Source organism: Talpa occidentalis, unplaced genomic scaffold, assembly GCF_014898055.3.
Source record: "Talpa occidentalis isolate TD23 unplaced genomic scaffold, MPIMG_talOcc4v2.1 talOcc4.2, whole genome shotgun sequence".
Classification (NCBI taxonomy): Eukaryota; Metazoa; Chordata; class Mammalia; order Eulipotyphla; family Talpidae; genus Talpa; species Talpa occidentalis.
In genome coordinates this window covers 34,948,580-34,970,818 of record NW_023602073.1, presented here as the reverse complement: position 1 = coordinate 34,970,818, position 22,239 = coordinate 34,948,580, and the positions used below count along the sequence as shown (strand labels likewise).

At 48.9% G+C, this 22,239-nt stretch overlaps 1 pseudogene; it reads right to left on the bottom strand.

The window, feature by feature from the left end:
* Positions 1–10,798: 10,798 nt before the first annotated feature.
* On the bottom strand, positions 10,799–14,303 carry LOC119251205 (polyubiquitin-like; annotated as a pseudogene).
* Positions 14,304–22,239: the final 7,936 nt, after the last annotated feature.

Sequence of the window (22,239 nt, the reverse complement as noted above, 5' to 3'; positions counted from 1 at the left end):
ACTATATACACAATGGAATACTACTCAGCCATGATAAAGAAAAATACTGACTTTGCAACAAGAATAGATATGGATGGGATTATGCTAAGTGAAATAAGTTTGAAGGAGAAAGTTAAATACTGGATGATTTCATTCATATGTGGAATATAAAGAAACAAAGCAGGCACAGGTGAAACGAACCCAAAACAAACTCTAGAAATATGACTGTGGAATTGAAAGTATGGGGTGGGGGTAAGAGCAGGAAACAAGGTAGGGAGAGGGCCCAGGGGACTATGGTGAAGACTGTGGGTGCCCTTATGGTAGGCGTGATGTGGTAACAAACATCTGAAGAGGGGTGACCCTGGGCCTCTGAACACATACAGTGTGTAAAGCAATGTTACCTCTACTGAATAATACAATGAGGGGAAAAAGAAACAAAAAAAGCAAATTGTGTCCTCCATCCATCACTGACCTCAGGACTTGGCTTTCACCTCCTCACTGTCATGCACAGTGAGGGGCTGGTTTCCCACAAGGTCAGAGACAGGAGGTGCAGGGACTCCTGGGGCTGCTCAGACACTGCTGAGTAGAGACACTGCAGAGAGGGCGGCTCTGAGAGGAACCAGAGACAGAGGGTCAGAGTAACCCCAGTGCTGAGTGAAGATCTGGTTCCCAATTAACTTCAAGCCCCAGAATAAATGAATTCAAATCGCACACAGAGTAAAGAGTGTCAGAACTACACCTCAGTAAATGCGGTTCCATGGAGAAGCAGTTTCTAAGCAGGACTGAAAAGGCATTGGACCTGAAGAGGCTGAGGTTTAGAAATATCTCATGGTTGGCTTGAGGTGTAAGGAGCTGGGCAGGACCCCTGCTCCAGGCCCCTGCTAGGATGTGGTGGTAACTTCACCCCTGACAGCTCCCTCCCCCAGTCGCCAATGTTCATCTTCAATCCCCTACGTTCATCTTCTTTGGAGTCACCATAGAAAACCCACGGGCCTCAAAATGAGGTTGTTCCATGAGCTTCAGCTACTTTCTCTCTAGACCAGAGCTGGAGGGAGCCACACAGGGGGAGGAAGGAGTGTGTGTCCTGCTGACCTGGCCCAGGGTCAGGATTAGCCCAGGTCACCCCAGTTCCTGAGCTGAGCCTTTGTCCACAGTCCAGGAAGGGAGGGAGATGGAGCAGAGTCTGTTGTGTCGGGCAACACCACACTGATAAACGGGCGTCGTGGAGCAGGCTACATGATGCAGGATGCTGCTGAAGAGGAAGATCCGGGCCGTTTTTATTGCTAGAATAATCATAGAGTGTCAGTTACGTGGGGTAGGAGGACAAGGAGGAGGATGGGTGAAATAAGGAACGTCATCTTGGGCTTCAGGGGGACAGGAGTCTGCTGACCAGATAATTCTTATCTGCTTGATGATCACGTGTTGGAATTGAAACGAGACCCCAGACCCTGGACCATGGGCCTAATCTTATCAACAAGGCGGTCCCCTGGTCAGCTTCTGGGCTCCCTTGTCCCACCTCGTGATGCATCGCCTTCCCAGGGTGATCAAGCTTTCTCTCTTGAAAGATTTGAAAGGCACCTTGTAAGGTCTGGCTCCCGTGACTGAGTGACCGGGAATGCAGAACTGCAGGTCACACAAATGGCAGCTGAACAGGCTGCTCAAGTTTAGCGGACCCACCAGGGTCTCCCTCAGCTCCTAGGGAAGATGTAATGTTAGAGGACGAACTGACGTTTCTTTCTCATTCTGGGGCTCTCCCGTCTCCCCAGCATAACCCTCCACGTGCAGCAGGGAGAGGATGTCAGGTCAAACCAGGCTGCTTCCCCCACGCCTCTCCTCACTAGTGTTCAGGATGCATCTGCTTGCCCGCATGGCCACGCTGGAGGAGAGCACGGAAAGGTAAGCACCATTATGATATTTGCTACTGGGATTGGAGGTAAGGCTTTTTTTTTTACTATAAAATTTCTTTTATTTGGGTTGTTGCTGTAACAAGGCTGTGCAATTAGAAAAACACCTGGGAGAAGGAGAAAGTGTTGAACTGAGAAAGTCAACAATGAAAATAAGAGAAACATTTGCATGAATTGTTCAGTTTAACGCACGACACCCTGTGAGTTGTCAGATACCATGATCCCAGCGTAACTAGTGACTGTGGGGAGTGAGACTCAGAAGCGCAGCCCAGGCCACACATTGGGCGACCCAGGGTTCTGACCACCCAGGCCCCCCTGCTGTGGCAGCTGCAGTGAGGAAGGGTCTCAGAGCTGAGGGGGCTGAGGCCTCAGTGTGGTCACATCCACTGGAAACATCCAGAGTGAGGGTTGGGTCCTCTTAGTGACGGGCGCCTACTACCTGCCCAGCCAGCCCTTCTATTGACAAGTCAAATTAAAAAACATTCCTCCTGATGTTGCTCTGGTGCTGGAGGCAGGTGGGGTGGGGGGAAAAGTGGAGGTGATGCCAGGCCCTGTGAGCCCTCCCTGCTGGTGTGGGGAGCAGAGAAGGCAGGTGAGGGTCCATGTTGAGAAAGGCCTGGGGTGCCATGGGGAGCAGAGACTGGAGAGGGTAAGAGTGTGCAGGGCAGGGAGGAGGCTCCTGCGGTCTGACCAGGGCAGGTGTGGTCACCTCCTCCCTGAGCGTCTCCTCTGCCCTCCCTTGTTCACCTTCCTCACCCACCTTGCAGGACAGTCATGGCCTTGGGGTCCCTACTGGACCCCCCTGGAAGAAGTGACCTGCAGCATCTGCCTGGAGACAGGAGGCCCCTGGGAGCACCTCCTGCGGCCACAGCTTCTGCCAGGCCTGCTCTCAGCTGAGTGACTCTCTGACCCGCCGAGGTCACTGTGTGCTCTCCACGCTGCCAGGAGCCACCACAAGAGGGAACAGCAGGTTCAGTTTTATTCTGGTCAGTTTGTCCTCTGGGAGCAGACTTGCCCAGGGGTCATTTTCCTGATTCTACATTTAATGTGGACCCCTGCAGCCTGGTGCAAGCGGTGGGGTATGACCAGCTTTGCTGAGGCCCACTTCAGTAGCAAGCCTTGACAGAAGCCATGGGGAGAGAGGCCCATGGCATTCTAGGCCCAAACTCAGCATGCGGGCTGTGGGCCTCCCTGAGCTCTAGCAGCGTTGGCCTGGGCTGTGCTGTGGCAGGTGGGAGACCGGCCTGGTGGGCTGTGATAGAGGGGTGCCTGCTCTGGATGCTCAGGTGAGCATTGGCCCTGCTGAAGCCCACTCCCACTGTGATCCCTGATGCTGGGGGAGAGGGGACCTTACTGCGTGCAGCCTACGGGCCTGTTTTATGCCCTGAGTGACAGCGGCCTGCACTCCCGGGTGAGACTATCTGACCTCAGGCATCTGGACATACTGGCAGGTGTTTCATTTGGGAACACAGTGCCAGATTGTAATGGAACAATCAGATTCAAGCTCTCACAGCTGTCATTCAAGATTTTTTTTGTTTTGTTTTGTTTGTTTTAAAAGAGATTTTTATTTTTACTTACGTATGCACACAAAAACTGGGGTTTAGGCCAGAGGTGTCGGGGGTAGGAGGATTCACCAGAGTCAGAGTAGGGAGCAGAACAGGTGGATCTACTGAAATACATTGCTAAGGGGAGCAGCGGGCTAGACAGGAGAGGCCTGCTGTGCCACGTGGGTTGGCTCCCTGGCCAGGGATCAACTCATGTTGTAGTGGCTGGCAATAGCTTGATTGTGCTGTGTCTTTAACCCCTGTGCCACCGGAGAGCCGCCCACCATTCAAGGTTTTTGAGACCATCCAGGCCTCTAAATGGACCAATCTGATTGGCGCTCCACTGGCACCAACCAAACGGCTGGGATTATAAAGGGGCCAATCAAGCTTGAAAGGTGGCACCCTGAAGAGGATACAAGCCAGAGTAGCAGCCAGCCTGAGCCACTTGATAGACAGCTACTGGTCAGATTTGTTGGTGCTCCTGGAAAGATCTTTGCCAAGACCTCTGCAGAGTGTGAGACCTTTGCTGAGTCCTGATGGCTACACCTGCCTCTGGCCCTGGCTCTAACACCGCCTGCAGAGAACATCGTCAGGCTGTCCCTGGTGTTTCTAAAGGAGCTGTTTGCTGGTGGCTTATGCCCAGCCTCTCTAAGGCTGTTTGCTACTGGTACAATGGCATCTTTATCAGATGTAAACTGGCATCTCTGGCACCATTGCCTGCTCGACCAGTGCTGACCAGCACTGCTGACCTGTATCTGGCCTCCTCTGAGAGCTGTCCACCTCTTCTCATCCTTGGGCACCATCTCCTGGTGCTGTTGCATCTGGCAGTTTTCAGTCCAGGGTCTGGTGCTGTCCGCCTGGCCTTTGGACATCTGTTGCTGGCTGCTGCAGCATCACCTGAGCAGCCCCACCTGGGATCACCTCCAGCTGCCACCGGGAGTTGGCGCCTGGTCCACTGCTTACCTGTTGTCACCAGCTCCAGGCTGTCGTAGCACAGCTTGTGTGAGTAGCCTTTGTTTCGGACCACTGGACACTGAGGACACTGTCTGAGGTAGGACGGATGGCCGTTTCTGGGCTTAGACACTCCTTCCTTGTTTGCAGTCTCCCCTTTTTAATAAACCCTGTTGCTTTTACACCCTGAGCCTGAGTGTTGTCTTCCAAGTGTGAGCACATGGATGAGGATGAGGACCCAGAAACAGTGGCTGTCCCCAACATTGCCCTGTTTTAACATAACCTGAGATTGGAACTGGTGACTGTCCCGCTGCAGGGTGTGGTGTCCTGCACCCACCTGACCACCCCCTCTCTGTTCAGTCCTGAGAAAGTGACAAGTGAAGCTGCAAAAATTCATGCCTGGGCCTCTTAGTGGCTTAAGGGGTTAAGCACAGCACTGTGAAGCTATCTATCCACAGCCTCTGAAGCATGAGTTAGATCCCAGGCCAGGGAGCTACCCACATGGCACAGTAGACCTCTCCTGTCTTGCCCACTGATCCCCTCAGCAGTGTATTTCAGTCAGTCTGCCTGTTCTGCTCCCCACTCTGTCTCTGGTGAATCCTCTCACCCCCCACACCTCTGGCCTGTACCACAGTTCTTATAAGTATGAATAAATAAATCTTGGGCCTCCCTGGTGGCACAAGGGGTTAAGATGCAACCTATGAAGCTGTCCACAGCCTCTGTAGCACGAGTTCGATCCCCGGCCAGGGAGATACTGACACGTCGCAGCAGACCTCTCCTGACTCGCCCACTGCTCCCCTCAGCAGTGTATTTCAGCCCATCCGCCTGTTCTGTTCCCCACGATCTCTGGTGAATCCTCTCACCCCCACACCTCTGGTCTGTACCCCAGTTCTTGTATGCATACATAAATAAATTTAAAAACAAATAAATAAATCTTAAAAACAAAATTCATGCCTGCCAGAGAGTGTTAGGAATTGAGCTAAAAAGAACTTCACATTCATTCTTATTTTCTAGATGAGGGTAAATAATGAAAGGACCATCAGGGTCAGTGATGGCAGAACCTGGACACAGCCAGGTCCCTGACTCCCTGTCCCTGCTCGTCCCCTCATGCCTGAGGGAGGACAAAGGCTGAGGGTTCCTGGAGAAGAGCTGGACACTCCCCTCCTCCTGCTCGTCTCTGATGGAAAAAGCAGGAACCAAATGGTGACAAAAGGAGTCCACAGGAAGCTGTAAGTCTGTCTCCCATGACCAGTCCTTGCCCGGGGAGGGCTGTGCGCTAGGAGATGTGACCATAAGGCCGTGAGCCCTGATGACAACATCATCTAGGAGGGGGACCATGTAGCAGAGGGTTCCTGTTTCTCCCCAAACACTTCAAACCTCACCAAAAGGATGTTGATATAGAGGGAAAATGAGGAATCAAGTTTAAAGCAAAGGGATACCTGTTTTATGAGTCCTGGCTACTGAGGTGATACAATACACTATTATTGAAGCAACAGGGAGGATTTCAGGACAGACGCCCTGTGGACACGCACAGGAGCAGGAGGAAGCTCTCCAGGGTGAGGCCTGTGAGCACACGTGTGAGAGACCTATTGAGGGTCCCCAGTCCACGCACACGCTCCTGTTCCCTCCTGGGGGATCTGCAGACGGTGGACAAATGTCTGTGAATGAAATCATAGAAGATGCTCATGGGTTAGTGTTGGGGGAAGTACTGGGTTTAAAATAACATCAGGGAGGAGGAACGTCTGAGATTCTCTAGTGAAGAAATAGCTTAGACTTTTAACAGACATGATGATGTTCTTTTAGTAAACAGCAGTCATGGCCGTCAGCCCAGAGAGAGGCCAAAGGACAAGCAGGATCTGTGAGCCACAGGGTGAGCGTCCATGTCAGTCAGAAACAGCTTCTGCAGCACAGACAGTGAGGATGGACGTCAAGGGCAGAGATGCCTGGAGACCCCTCTCCCCACGTGGGCGCTGCAGACACGGGGTAAGGTCACCTCCAGGGCCCCATGAGAGCTGCTCTTCTACCCGAGGGGGCAAGTGACCCACAGACCCCCCTCCTGAGACCCGCTTCTCTCCTGGGAAGGAGAAGCCACGCTTTCCCCTTTGCCTCCAGAGCCGCATGAGCAGTACAGGTGCTCTGTGTGCCTTGTAGGAGGAAAATGAATTCAAGCTTTTCAATAATATTCATTACTAGTAGTGACATTCCTCAACTTCCAGGCTTGGACTTGTGCCAGGGAGTTGGGGACATGGAAAGAGACACGTAAAAGAGACAAAGACATGGGTGAGAGACCCATGGGGAGTCTGGCAATGGCAGCTGTTATCTTCATGTGGATTTTGATTTTGCTCTTTTCCTTCCAGACTTGTCTGGTCCCTCCTGCCCCCTCCCCATGGGTCTCTACCAGTAGGTGCCTTAGACTGTGGCAGGCTTTTGGACCTCAGTGGGCCTGCTTTGGGCCAAGCCTCTTTGGTTGGGCATTTACCCATGAGGGGACAGGTAACTTTGGGTACTTAATTGGGAACTATTTATCTATATCCTTTCTCTTCTCTTTCCCTATTGCACACTAATTCTCTATTACACACTAATTGTGTTAAAGTTCTTTTCTAACAAAGGTCTCACACATTAGATTATGTTTTATCTTTATGCAGCTGATGACAGAACCCATGTAGAGTGTGCAGGTTTGAGGGTCCAGGGAACCCCTCATTCTGCTGGCTAACAAGAGCAATCTCCATTCCCATGGACAATGTACCAGAGTTCCTTTTCCTCTACACCTGTCGATGGGTCATTCTCACAGGTGTAAGGTGGTAACTCATTGTGGTTTTACTTGGGATTTTCCTGACAGCACATGATGATATACATGTATCCATGTATCTATTGGCCATCTGTGAGTCTTCTTTAGAAAAGTACCTATTTAGCGCCCCTGCCCCTGTTTTTATTGGGTTGTTTTCCTGCTTTGGAGTTCTTTGTAGATCTTGGATAGTAACTCCTTGTTGGGTTGATGATGTGCAAATATTTTCTCTGACTTAATATTGTCTTTTCATTTTAATGGTAGTTTCTGTTACTGTGTAGAAGCTTTTTAGTCTGATGTGATCCCAGTGGTTTATTTTTGCTTTTGTTTCCTTGGAGCACAGAAGACATTAGGGGCAGTGAAAATACTCTGCATGATATTCTCATGATGGACACAGGTCATTATACGTTTGTCCAACACCCACAGAACAGACAACACCAGAGTGAACCCAAAGGGAAACCATGACTTTGGCAATGACATGCAGGTCCATCACTGGTAACACACGTGCCAGTTGGTCTTAACACATGATTTGGACGTGATGTGTAAAGAGTGTTATAAGTTGAGTAATGCAGTGTAATTTACTTTTGAAAACATATTTCATGCACATACAAGAACATTTAAATAACACTCAAGGATACGCATAAGTTAAGTCATTCTCCTCCACCCCCAACACCCCAGTCAGCCAGGACATCTGCTCAAAGCCAGTTAGTGATCTATCATTTCTCTTCTCAAAAACAAAATATATCCATGCTTCTGTCTGGATAATAATGCTTGTTTTCCTGTCAGTACAGGAGTTCAGGACACAGAGTGAGGGAAACATTTGCAAATCATGAATCTGATCAAGGATTGTATCTAGGATTTACAAAATAATGCTTAAAGCTCAATAACCCAATTTTAAAGGGAAATAACCCAATTTTAAAGGGACAACAACAGTGTTGTAAATGAGTGGTGCCTCATTTGAAAAATGGACAAAAGACTTTAACAGACACGTCACCAAGAAGAGACACAGATGACAAGGAAAACCATGAACAGATGCTCAGCATCACAGGGCACTAGAGAAAGACAAAAAGAACAACAGTGACACCATCACACCTGGTAGGGGCTGAAAATGCAAACCCTGCACAGGTGCTGCCCAGGATGTGGACAACAGGAGCCTCATCACTGCCCGCAGGAATGCAAAATGGCGCAGTAACTGTAAAGATCTTTGACATTTTCTTTGAAAACCTAAAATACAGCCCAGAGATCACTGTCCCACCTAGTTACCCAACTAATTTGAAAACATATATTTGTACTAAAACCCTGCATGCATGTAAATGTTTATAGCAGAACACCCATAAATGTGACACCCATAGTGACTAACTTCAAAAGACAACAGCATTTAAATAAATAGAACAGGGTCTCCCCAGTGGTGCAGTGGTTGAGCACTGGGCTGCTAAGCTGACCACAGCTTCTGCAGCACTGGTTTGATCCCAGGCCGCCGGCGAGGGTCCCACAAGGTGCGCAGAACTCTCCTGCCACGCCTACTGCTCCCCTTAGTAGTGTACTTTGTCAGTCTGCCTGTTCTGCTCCCCGCTCAGGCTCTGGTGAATTATCTCACCCTCCCGCGCTTCTGACTGTACCCAGTGCTTGTGTAAGTAAATGAATAAATCTTTAAAAATAATAATAAATAAATAAATAAATAGAAAAAAAAGAAGTTTTGCAGGAAGATATCTGGGAAATTCTGCCTTAACCTGGTGTTGCAGGTTAGCACCATCAGTGATGAGTCAGGTGGACATGATGAGCGCTGACGTGTTGAGTGGACAATGGCCTGCACCCCTGGGGTCTGCTTCCCCAAACCCACAGTCCCAGTCAAAAAAAAAAAAAAAAAACAAACCTAAATTGAGAGAAAGTAGTCCTGAGCAGTGCTCCTTGATGGAAGCCAAAAGTAGAAAATTTAGGGTGGAGGGGTCACATGACCAGAAAGTGGAGGTGGAGGTAGAAGTGATTAACATAGTCATTAAACCAACTATATAAATGAAAAATGCTTGGGGCCAGCTGAGATAGCAAGTATCAGATGCTACAGGAAGTATAAGGAGGCACAGTCCAGAGGTGGCATGTGGGGATGGAGCCATTGCAGAGACTCGCTGCTCCTGACAAATGAAGCTTGTCACATCATAAGAATAATTAATTTAAAGACAGATGACAATCCCACAAAAGAATGAAGCCCCCAACAAGATCACTACCTCCATGCCCTTTCTGCCCCAGGATGATGCAGCTTTGCCCCCAAGGCTGCTGCCTGGGGCCTGCAGGCTTCTCCTAACACACCCGCCCACTCCAGGGGCAACAATTCCTGCCTGCTTGTGTCTACACAGACATCTTCTTCTTTCTCTGTGTGCGTGTGTGTGTGTTTGTGCCCTCACACCACTGAAAGGAGGACTCTGGTGAAGCTTTTTTTAGAGGTGACCCAAGAACCCCCACCTGTGACCCCAACACATCTCCTAAACATCACTCCTCACCAATGTCAATGCTATAAAAACAAGAAAAGTTTGAGAAACTGTCATCCAGGCAAACTGGATGGGATCATGGAGCATAAAATGGACATTAGCAAACACTAATGAAAGTATGGCATTTAGTAATTATGTGAACATTGCTGCATTAGTTGTGAAAAAATACCTGTACTCATGTAGGATGTTAACAAAATGGAAATGTTGTGGGATAAACAAGACCCGTACTACCGCTGCAACTTTTCTGTAAATCTAACAGTGTTCTTTAAATGTTATTTTTTCAAATGCCCTCATTATTTAATAGGCTGTAGAAGGAAAAATTTTTCTCTTTTCCAGTTTTCCCAGGTATCGCCGTGCAGGGACTGGAGAGAGGGGTTCTGGGAGAAAAGCTGGAAACCTCACACACAGGGCAGGCTCTGGAGTCTCCTCTCCTCTGAGTCCTGCTGCTCTGACTCCTCACAGAGCATCTCACCCCAGGACACCGCCCTCCAGGACCCCCAACTCTGCCCACCTCAGCCCCCGCCCCGTCCTGGCGGCGCCACCAAATCCGGAGCAGCGCGGCAGCGCCCCCGTGTGGCCACAGGGCTGAGCACAGGAGCCCAGAGCTGCCCTTTCTCCTGCTCAGCCAGGCCCTCCCCAGGCTCCCTGGGCTCCCAGGGCAGGACAGGGATCTGTGAAAAGGGCACCAGGTCTAGTGACAAGTGACAGGTACTCAAGTTACCTCCCTAGGGAGTCCTAGGGACTCAAGAAAACACCTAGTTTCCAAGTCATAACAACTGGTACTTATAGGAGGAATGTAGAGGATCCAAAGAAGGGATCAGGAAAAAAAGTAATAATAATAAAGTAAAATTGAAAATGAACAGGCAACTGTAACCCAGAGACATTCTGCAGGGGGGGGGGGAGAAGGGAGTAGGATCAAAACAAGGGTGGGAAGAGCACAAGGGACCATGGTGACTGTCCACGTGTGAACAGGTAGAGGTAATTTCACGGGGACTATAACTAAGATGAAAATGCGTACATTGTACAAAATGAAAGATGATGTAAAAAAAAATAAAAACAACTGGTTCCCACATTCTGTGCAGATACCCCAAATAAAGAGGGTCCTTCAGTCTCTGGAGTCCTTTTTTTTTTTTTTTTATGCAACAACTTTATTGAAAGAAAAGTACAATGAAATCTTTTGAAAGCTTAAAAGGGAGGTATATTTAAGAAAACTCCCTTCAAGCACACGACAAAATGAAGAGTGGACTCCTGGGTGTTGTACTAAGACGGGGTGCACCCACTCCTCAGTTGTGTCCCAGAAAAGATCCAATCTCTGCTGCTTAGAGAGAATGCCTCCTTGTCCTGGATCTTGGCCATGACGGTCTTGATGGTGTCACTGGGCTCCACCTCAAGGGTGATGGTCTTACCCGTCAGGGTCTTCAAGATCTGCATCCCACCCTGGAGGTGGAGGACCAGGTGCAGGGTGGACTCCTGATGTTGCAGTCAGACAGGGTGGCCCATCATCCAGCTGCTTCCTGGCACAGATCAGCCTCTGCTGGTCAGGGGGGAGGCCCTCCTTGTCCTGGATCTTGGCCTTGACAGTCTTGATGGTGTCACTGGGATCCCCCTCAAGCATGAGGGACTTAACCGTCAAGGTCTTCACAAAGATCTGCATTGTCAAGCGGTGGTGACAGCAGTGCATGGAGCACAGCTACAGCTCAGCTTGGGACTCCAGGGTCCCTGTTATTTCTTCCTGTTTCTGTTTCCAGGGATGAAGTGCCCCCTTCTTGGAATCAACCCTAAATTCTCCCCTAAGACAAGGAGAGGGGTCTCAGAATAGAATCTCAGGATCTACTCTAGACCCTCTGTGTCTTCATGAGTGTCCATGTGACTCCTGTGCTCGCTGAAGTGGGGCTCCCTGGTCTCTGTGCCTTCTGCAAGTGGTGTTGGACTGTGCAATTTACTCTGCTGAACACTAGGGGTCCTGGGGTCCAGTCCTGCTCCTTTCTCTTCTGCAAAGAAAGAAAATGGAAAGAATTACTCCTTGGGTGACCTCATTCATGGTCGAGAGTTATCTATCTCTATCTCATCTCCCAAAGCTATTTCTCAGCTCAGATGATCCACCTGTGCTACAGGATGTCTGTCCAACTGCCACCATCTCTGACTTTCTGGTACATCTCAGTTTCCACGCTCTAAATTGAATACCTAGGATGCCATTCCTGAAATGTATTACTTCTAGAACCTTCCTCATATCCCTGCAGGCCCTCCACATCTCTACTCCACAGTCTGGAATACAAGTGTCAATCTTGACCCTCTTCTCACAGTCCAGATGTTCCATTAGGAAATGTTGTCAAATCCATCTCTAAATATATCCACATCCAATCACTTCATATTATTTTCCTGCTCACAGTCCAACAAGGCCACCAACCTCTCTGTCCTGGAATCTGCACAGGTTTCCTACATTTTTCTTTCCACCTCTCACTCGTCAACACTTGATTCTTCATGTCAGTCGGACTGAGGCTTCTAAAGAGAACACTCACAAGTCGATATCTGTCCAGAAGAGTTGTGTAACCCCACAACTTACACAGAGAAAAGTCAAAACCCTTTCAACATGCTTGAGGCCTGCATGGTGTCATTTCTATTACCCTCTGCTCCAGCCAGCTGGCCTCCTTGCTCATCTCAGTCACACAGACACATTCCTGCCTCAGGCATCGGCACTGGAGGTTGTCCTGCCTGATCACAGCTTCCCTGGACAGCCTTGTGGACAAGCTGTCCCTCAAATTTTTTCTCAACAATCCCCTAGGTGAGGTCCATACTTATTTAACGCACCAGGAAGACGGCCATCCTCCCTGTCCCCGCACGCTGACTCTGGTCACCTTCCCACAGCCCTTACCCACTTCTAACCAGACACGTCCCTGTCCCTTATTTACTATCACACAGACTCCTGTCTCCCCTTCCCACTAGGACACACGTCCACAGGCCATCAAGCTGGGGATGTTTTTAGTTCATTAAGGTTTCCTAGATGAAAAACAGCCTGTCACATAGCTGATGCAACAATTATCAGTGAATGAACGATCAGTGTAGAGCACTCCCCTATTCAAGAAACAGTATCTTTGGTAATGTGGCCTCAGACCACTTGCTATGCACAACCTCTACTAACAGTGACACTAATGCTGCCTCTGCTTCTCTCACAAGCTCTGCTCTTCCCTCCTCTTCCCCCCTTCCTTCTACGCACACCACAGATCACAAGCATAATTCTTCAGAAAGGATAATCCTGGTTTTACGGGTCTGACTTTTCAACAGTGAGTGTGATTTTTGACTCATTTAAAAACCCATAAATTTGGAACCGAGTCAGCACTGGGATAACTACACTTAAGGACAGGGTTGGGGGCAGCTGAGAAAACAGATATCCAAAAGGAACTTATCTAAGAGGAGAAATTATGTGATCCTTCTCTCTACTAACACCAGAACTTGATTTGTTAAAAAAAAAAAAATAGGGGCCTCCCTGGTGGCACAAGGGGTTAAGATGCAACCCATGAAGCTATCCGCAGCCACTATGGCATGAGTACAATCCCCAGCCAGGGAGCTATACACATGGTGCAGCAGACCTCTCCTGACTTGCCCACTGCTCCCCTCAGCAGTGTATTTCAGTTGATCTGCCTGGTGAATCCTCTCACCCCCCACACCTCTGGCCTATACCCCAGTTCTTGTATGCATAAATAAAGAAATATTTTTTAAAAAGGCGGGGAAAACATGGAAACAATCATCCAAGAAATTGCCCTAAAAGAAATTCAAAAACTAGATTTTTTTAAGTACTTTGTCCTCCATTTAGTTCCTTTTTTTTTTTTTAAGATTTATTTATTTATTTATTTATACAAGCACTGGGTACAGTCAGAAGCGCGGGAGGGTGAGAGAATGCACCAGAGCCAGAGCGGGGAGCAGACTGAGGAAATACACTGCTGAGGGGAGCAGCGGGTGCTGCAGGAGAGGTCTGCGCGCCATGTGGGACCCTCGCTGGCGGCTGGGGATTGAACCGGCGCTGCAGAGACTGCGGGCAGCTTCGCAGTCCAGCACTCAACCGATGTGCCACCAGGGAGGCCCCATTTAATTCCTTTCTTAAATTTTAGGAAACTACTTTATTAATCCATCAACTCCAGTTCACAAGATTAGAAAAATAATTTCATATCTGCATTGTTATTTTCAACAGGGAAGTGGACATTATTCCTCAGGAAAACACAAAGTACAGGCAGGGGTGGAGTCAGCCCTGCCTCTGCCGGAGCAGGAAAGTCACACAGGTCAGTGTGGGGAGCGTCTTGGTGGGCAGGGCTGGCCCAGTCTCCCCACCTCCTCACATTATTCCAGTGAGATCAAAGATGCATGCAATGCCCTTTACAGAGGATCCTGAAGTCATGACATGTGGATAAGAAAAAATCAGTATTACTTAGTCCCTAGGACATTGTGAAAGAAGATATCATGAACAAACTCAGGAATCACATAAGTGTGGACATTCTCAATGGTCCACTGCAATGTCAGAATGTCCCCCTCATAGCTGGTCCCATAACCTGGTCCCATCCTCTCTGTCCTGGCCCTTCCCACCACAGGCCTCCAGGATCTCACCTTTAGGGGCTGAGAAACACATCAGGGCCCTGGGGACTGTCAGTGCCTGGGGGAGAACAAAACAGAACCTGGTCAGAGCCACAGAAAGATGAGACCACAGGAGGTGCTGATGAGGGTGACTCCCCCATGGGCTCCACCTACACTGTCCCCAGGGTTCAGGGACCAAACCCCTGATCCACACTTACCTGCAGCCTGAGGGCAGCTTCCTCTTTGTCCACCTGTGGGAAGAAACATTATGCAAGACCATGGAGGAGTCTGGCCATGAAATCCTAAAGGAATCTCCTAGCCCTGGACCACAGAGAAGTTTCCAGAACTTATGACTGAAAATTCAGGGCAGGACCAGGAAATATGAGGAAAGGAGATGAGAAGGGACTGGACCAACGGCCTTCTGGGGTCTGCCCTCAGCAGGGACATTCCCCTTTGCCATTTGCTTGGAATCAGGGCCCTATCACCAGAATTATCAAGATGAACAATGTGATTCATTTTCGTAAGTACTTTACAAAAGAAAGTTAGCAATCAGCTCCAATTTGGGCGACACATATGTGTGGATGGTACTTCCCATTAACCAGGCTGGGCAAGTTCTCCCTGGGACATGAAAGCCCTCAGTGGACAAGATCCCCCCACACCCTTCCCTACCTGAGCGCTTCTTCCTCCACATCACAGCTGCAGCCACCACAGCTCCAGTAAACACAGCTCCAAGGAGAACCAGGCCAGCAATGAGGCCCACATTGGGGTTGGGGGATTGAGGATTGGGCACTGGAAGGGAAGGGAAGGTGAGACCCTGAGCCCCAGGTCTCATTTTCACCCTCTGAAGGTCTCTAGAAGGGCTCCTGGTGCCCCTGAGCAGAGCCTCAGCGCTCACAACACCCCTCCTTACCCCATCTCATGACCTGGGGCTCCAATAGCCCCTCATGCTGCACATGGCACCTGTATCTCTGCTCCTCTCCAAAAGGCACCACCTCAGCTGCCCACTTCTGGAAGGTTCCATCTCCCCAAGGGCTGGTCTCCACCAGCTCCACGTCCTGGGTCAGGTCCTCCCCATCTTGCTGCCAGATCAGGGTGATGTCTGTAGGGTAGAAACCCAGGCCCAGCACCTCAGGGTGACCTTCTGCTCAGAGATGGGGTGATGGGTCACCTGAGTCTTTGGGTATCTAAGAAGAACCATTAGACAAACAGAGTTGGGGTTTCTCCCACAGACACTGAAGCAGCCTCACTGACCATCCTTAGAAAGGACAGAACAGTCAATTTGGAAGGAGGAAGCAGGAAACCCCAAAACCTGTCTGATCTGGAAATGTGGGATGATCTCTTACTCCTTAGAAAGTTCTAGAATCCAGGTGAAAGCACAAAGTAGGAAGATGCAGGTTTCCAAGGCGGAGAACACAGACTTTTTCTCCTCATCTGGGTATATGTTAAATGAGGAATCAGATGTCCAAAAATGACATCAGACCAAAACAAAACCTTGACAGAGAAAATGATGGTTCCGGAGATGGCTGCTGAGTCAAATGGATCCCTGAAGGGTCATAGCAGGAATGGTCTCCCTCCCTGTCAGGAGAGACTGGATTGAACTGCCCTTCAGTTAACCAAGGGGCCTGTGGGCCAACCTCTCTCTGCACAGGACAGGCAATCCAGGCGGACGCCCCTCTTGAGGCCAGAGAGTGGCCGGTGTCCCATTTTCCCTGTGGGGTGCGAGTCAGGGTGGGGGTTCAGGCGTCCTCCATGTAGCTTACCTGGGCACTGCCGCTCTTCAGTCCTGAACTCCAGGAACCTGCGGAGGCAGCCGGCACCTGCCCTCTGGGAAGTTCCCGAGATCTGGGCCGCGTGTCCGCCGGGTCCAGGAGCGCAGGTGCCCGCTCAGTGCCAGGTAATCGCCGCCGTCGTGGGCGACCTGCCTGCACCCGCGGGGGAGGCGCCCGTGGGTCCCCGCTTCGCGGCCGCACATCCCCTGGAGGGCGTGAGGCCCCGTCCCCGCCCGCGTCGCTCGCCCCGACCTCCCGCCCTGAATAAGCCTGAACTCAAACGTAGCGGCGCGGAAGAAAGGCCCGCGGGCTCTTGGCGGGTGGGGGGCCCGGGGGGGCCCCACAGCCTCGGTATGTCGATGGACTCGATCACTCTCACATCGCCTCCCCACCAAATTGCCTTGAATGCCTTTATTTTTTATTATTCTTTTTTTTAAAAAAAAAAGATTTATATATTTATGCATGCATGCATGCAAAAACTGGGGTGCAGGCCAGAGGTGTGGGGGGTAAGAGGACTCACCGGAGACAGAGCAGGAAACAGAACAGGCAGACTGACTGAAATACACTGCTGAGGGGAGCAGCGGGCGAGGCAGGAGAGGTCTGCTGCACCATGTGGGTAGCTCCCTGGCTGGGGATCGAACTTGTGCTTCAGTGGCTGCAGATAGCTTCATAGGTTGCATGTTAACCCCTTGCACTACTAGGGAGGCCCCTTGATTGCCTTTCTCACAAGCTTATCTGCATTTTCTCACCATCTTTTTCTGCTCCGCTGGCCTAGACCATCTGTGTGCCAACACCACACTCATTCTGATCCCTAGAGCTTTATACTAAGTCTTGAGATCAAGTGCTGCACCTCCTCCAGATTTTTCCTTTTTAAGAAGTATCTTAATTTTTCAAAGTCCTTTATATTTCCATAGAAATTGTGGAAACGGTTTGTCAATGTCTTTTAAAAACAACTACCAAGATGTGGATCGGCATTCAGATTCAGGATTGAATTGTTTTTAATCTAAGGATTTTGGAAGAATTAGGTTTTAAAACAACATGGAGTATCCCAATCCTTGAATACCTGTCCATTTACGTGATAATTCTTTGCTTTTTCTCAATGGTACTAAGTAGATCTCAGTGTACAAATCTTATCTACTTCTTCAAATTTATATCTGAGATTGTCATTTTGATGTCATTATAAATGGATTTATACTTACCCATTTTTCCTAATTTTCCATCATTGGTACATAGAAATACAGTTGACCTTGACCTACCCCCGCATTTTGGTATATTCACCTATTAGTTCTAGAAGCTTTTTTTGGCCTTAGGATTTTCTATGTACATGAGCATGTCAGCTGCAACTTAAACACTTCATCTTTATTATCCATAGTGCTTTTATTTATCTTTCATAATGTTCTGTATTTGATTTCTATACAATGTACAATGGAATGTGAGAATCAACGTCCCCTTCCTATTCCTTATTTTAAGCAGAAAGTATTCAGTTTTCACCATAAGGTATAATGGCTGTAGGTTTTTCATAGATGACCTTTTTCAACTTGAAGAAGTGCTATGTTTTTCCAACATTGCTGACATTTTTTTTTATCATAAATAGGTTTTAAATATTGAAAACGCCATTTCTTCATAGAAGTGATCCCATAGTTATTTTTTATTATATGAATATAATACAGTAAATTGATGTCTATAAATTCATACAAACTTAAATCTTGAGATAAAACTTAGTGGTCCTAATGTATTGACTTACATTTTTCTTATATTTCATTAAGGATGCAGGAGAGACAATGATCTGAAGTTACCTTTTGACAACTCTACCTGGTTTTGACATAAGCCTGATGAAATGATGTGGAGGGTGTTTCTCCCTCCTCCAACAGCTCCAACAGCTCATGTAGTGAAATGTTTGATGGATTCACAGTAAGGTCATCTAAGCCTGGGGCTTTCCTTGTGCAATATTTTTTTCAATTGCTGATTTGTTTACTTTAATTCAAATAGGATTATTTAGGGTTCCTTTTTTTTTCTTAATTCAGTTTGGTAATTTGTGTCTTTAAGGTAAATATCCATTTCATTTCAAATTTATTGCTTAAGTTGTTCATCATAGTCTCTTATCCACTTAATGATCTAAATTTCCCTGTAACTCTGATTTTCCTATGTTCCACAAATTGTGTTTATATGCTTATAGAGTTCAGAAACATTCCAGTTTTCCTTGTGATTCCATCTTTATTTATTTTTCCCACCACTATCCCTTAGATCCCTTATCCCTTTGCCTCCTTCCTTGCTCTAAACCTCAGAGTCCTTATGGTGCTTGTTAATGGCTACTAGTTTTTCTATGTATGTTACTTTATCAAATCACCTGCTGTGTGAATGTCCAGCATTTCTCTTTGTCACTCTGGCTTACTTTACTAGACATAGTTCTCTCAAACTTCCTCCACTTTGCTGAAAATATCTTAGTTCACCTTTCCTTATGGCTGAATACCATTCCACAGCGCGGGTAGCTCATATCTTGACCCAGTCCTCTATCAGTGGCCCTGGTTATTGTGAATAGTGCAGTTATGAGCACTGTAGAGCATATAGTTATTTGCATTGATGGTTCCATAGCCCATGGATAGATGCCCAAGAGAGGGATTGCTGGGTAATATACCATCTTATTTGCTGACATAATAGAATTTCAGAATTCTGGGGCCTCCCTGGTGGCACAAGGGGTTAAGACGTAACCTACGAAGCTGTCTGCGGCTGCTGGAGTGTGAGTTCAATCCCCAGCCAGGGAGCTACCCACATGGTGCAGCAGACCTCTCCTGACTTGCCTGCTGCTCCCCTCAGCAGTGTACTTTAGTCATTCTGCCTGTTCTATTCCCCACTCTGTCTCTAGTGAATCCTCTCACCACCACCCACACACACACCTCTGGCCTGTACCCTGGTTCTTGTATGCATAAATAAATAAATCTTTTTTTAAAAAAAGAGAATTTCAGAACTCAGCTCATGGACCATGTTTCTTAAAGTGTGATCTCTAGACACCTGGAGCTCATCTCAGAGAAAGTTCTCAAGCTCTGTCCACAAGTGCTGCATCTGGTTTTCTCAGTGTTAAATCCAGGAATCTGTGTTTTCAACAGTCATCCTAGATTTTCTGCATGCTGAGGTTTTAGAACTGTTGATTTAGATTGTGGGGAATCTGAGCAGGGGCTGTGACTGGAAATGGACGGTGATTAGGACCTGAGCGCCTGCCACGGCTCCTGCTGGCATCAGTGGGCAGGTCCGAGGACACATGGGGAGCTCAGACCTTCCATCTTCGTGACCTACACGCTGTGAGGCTGACACGCCTGTCCCTTCACTGACGCCAATGTGGGGCTAACGTGACAGGACCCCTGACTCTGGTAATTAACCCACTTCTGAGTAGGTTCTCATGAGAGGCCAAGGGAAATCATGTCCTGTCAGGCTCACAGAGTCAGCTCTGCTGGGCCAACAGAGACTAAGGAATGAGAACTTTTTACTATAACAAAAATACTGAAAAGCAAAAATCAGAGCCTATTTTTCTATATCAGTGATGGTCACCCACCCTTGTTAAGTCCAAGGTCACCTCTATCAATGGGGACTTTTATCCAGGGTCAGTTTGGTTTCTGTGGTCTGAGCACCCAGAACTGTCCCCTGGTGACCCTCACAGCCCAGCTCCCCATCTTTTGTAGAGAGAGATTCTTCCCTTCATTCTCATGACGCTCCAGACACCCCACGCTGCAGCTCCCCATAGGACAGTGTCACCTGCAGTGGGGGGTTCCAGAGGGGGGCCCTCTCACCCAGCACATAGGGGTCAGTGGCCAGAAGCCTTGGATGAGCACACAGCCCTGGCAGAGAGGCTCGCGGAGTGACAGGCATCCTCTCCTCGGAGACCAGGAGCTTCAGGTGAGCCGCGAGAGAAAGAAACTGAGGGTCAGAGCAATGATGGGTATGAGCGCCCTGTGTCCTACCCCTGGGCAGACTCCGAGCAGATCACGGAAGTGACCTGTTGTTCAGTTTTCTCCTCTGGAAGCTGAGAAATGTCATTATTAGTAATGAATATTACTGAAAAGCTTGAATTCATTCTCCTCCTATAGCGCACACAGAGCACCTTTACTGCTCACGCGACTCTGGAGGCAAAGGGGAAAGTGTGGCTTCTCCTTCCCAGGAGAGAAGCGGGTCTCAGGAGGGGGGTCACTTGCTCCCTCTGGTAGAAGAGCACCTCTACTAGGGCCCTTGGGTAACCTTACCCCGTGTCTGCCGTGTCCCCATTGGGAGAGGGGTCTCTAGGCATCTCTGCCCTTGACGTCCATCCTCACTGTCTGTGCTGCAGAAGCTGTTTCTGCCTGATGTGGACACTCACCCTGCAGCTCACAGATCCTGCTTGTCCTTTGGCCTCTCTCTGGGCTAACAGTCATGACTATTGTTTGCCAAAATAAAATCATCATTTCTCTTAAAAATATAAGTTATTGACTTCACTAGAGAAACTCAAATGTTCCCCTGATGTTATTTTAAGCCCAGTTGCTCCCCTCAAACAGATCTTTCAGTATCTTTCATGGTTTCATTCACAAATATTTATCAATCTTCTGCAGATCCCCTGGGAGGGAACAGGAGCATGTGCGTGGATTGGGGACCCTCAATAGGTCTCTCACCTGTGTGCTCACAGGCCTCACCCTGGAGAGCTTCCTCCTGCTCCTGTGCGTGTCCACAGGGCGTCTGTCCTGAAATCCTCCCCACCCCATAACAACAGTGTGTTACGTCAGCTCAGCACCCAGGACTCCTGCAAGTCGGTGTCCTTTTGACATCAAACATTGTTTCCTCTTTTTCCCTCTATATTAACAACATTTTAGTGAGGAGATTTGAGGTGCTTCTAGACAAAACAGACGTCTTCTGCTACTTGGCACTTAGGTTGATGTACTCATCAGGGTTTAAAGTTTATGGTCAAATATCGTAAATTATATTCAACCCAGAATAACAAACATACTCAGAGGTAAATATTTTCCTGTGGCCTAAATTATTTCTCCACTTGTTTCCTATATTTTCCCTGAGGAATGAGCAGGAGGAGGTGAGTGTCCAGCTCCTCTCCTGGAATCCTCAGCCTCTGTCCTCCCTCAGGCGTCAGGGGACGAGAAGGGACGGGGACTCAGGGTCCCAGCTGTGTCCAGGTTCTGCCATCACTGGCCCTGACGGTCTTTTCATTGATCCCCCTCATGGGTATAGTGAGAATGACTGTGAAGGTCTTTCCAGCTCAAGGCCTCACATGTCCCACAGCCCTGACTGTCTGGGGCGTCCCCTCCCTTATTTAGTGTGTGTATATGTGGCTTCTCAGGGCTGAGCAGAGAAGGGAGGTGCCAGGTGTAAGCACACGCCCTGCGGGACAGTCACCACTTGCAGCCTCAGGTCACGTGGCTGCAGGAAAATGCCCACTGGCCGAGTCTGCCCCAGAAGGGAGACAGTAGGGGGGCAGGGGTCAGCGCTGCCCCTCCAGGAGGCTGATGAGGATCCTGCCTCAGACTCAGGGAGAAGCCACCAGAACTCATTGTCCCTCCAGTAGCTCAGTGTGGAGCCGGAGTCTTATCAAGTTCATTCTATAAACCCCTCTGCTGGCCACTCCCTCTAGCCTGTGCACACGGAGCAGCTCTGTGGTATTTTTCATGAGTCCTGGGAGCAGGACGCAGGCTCCATCACCAGGAATTAGATCTGGGTCCCTGGGGTGTGGGTATTAGGCCCTACCTGGCCCCCACAGAATACTCATTGGAGGTGCCAGCAGCCCTGCCTTTTCCTCTGCTCTGTGACTCTGTGAAGCTCCCCCTGGGAGGGAGAGAACAGTGGACTGAACATGGGGGTCCCCTCCCTGCACGTTCTTCCACCCCAGGCCTAGGGGGACCAGTGCTGCTCTGCGTCTGTCTGGCCCACATGTCTCTGGGGCGCTGGGCTGTGGGGTTGGAGAGGCAGCCCCTTGGGGGTGAGGGACACAGACTCTGAGACCAAAGGGGAGCCGGGGCTGGGGGCTTCTGGCTCAGCAGACTCCAGGCCAGGGGATGGGACATGGGGTGTTTACCTGAGCATCATCTGCTTTATCAAGGACAGAAGGTGCCTGGGGGGATTATTGTTGGGAGCAGTGAAATTATGACTGAAAGGACCTGACCCACAGAGGGTTCCCGGTACATTATAATCACCCCCTGGGACCCATGAAGGAGTATTGAATTCAGCACATTTGTGATCTCCACGAAATTCAAATTTTCTCTTGAAGTTCTTCTTTTTTGATTCCCTTAATTT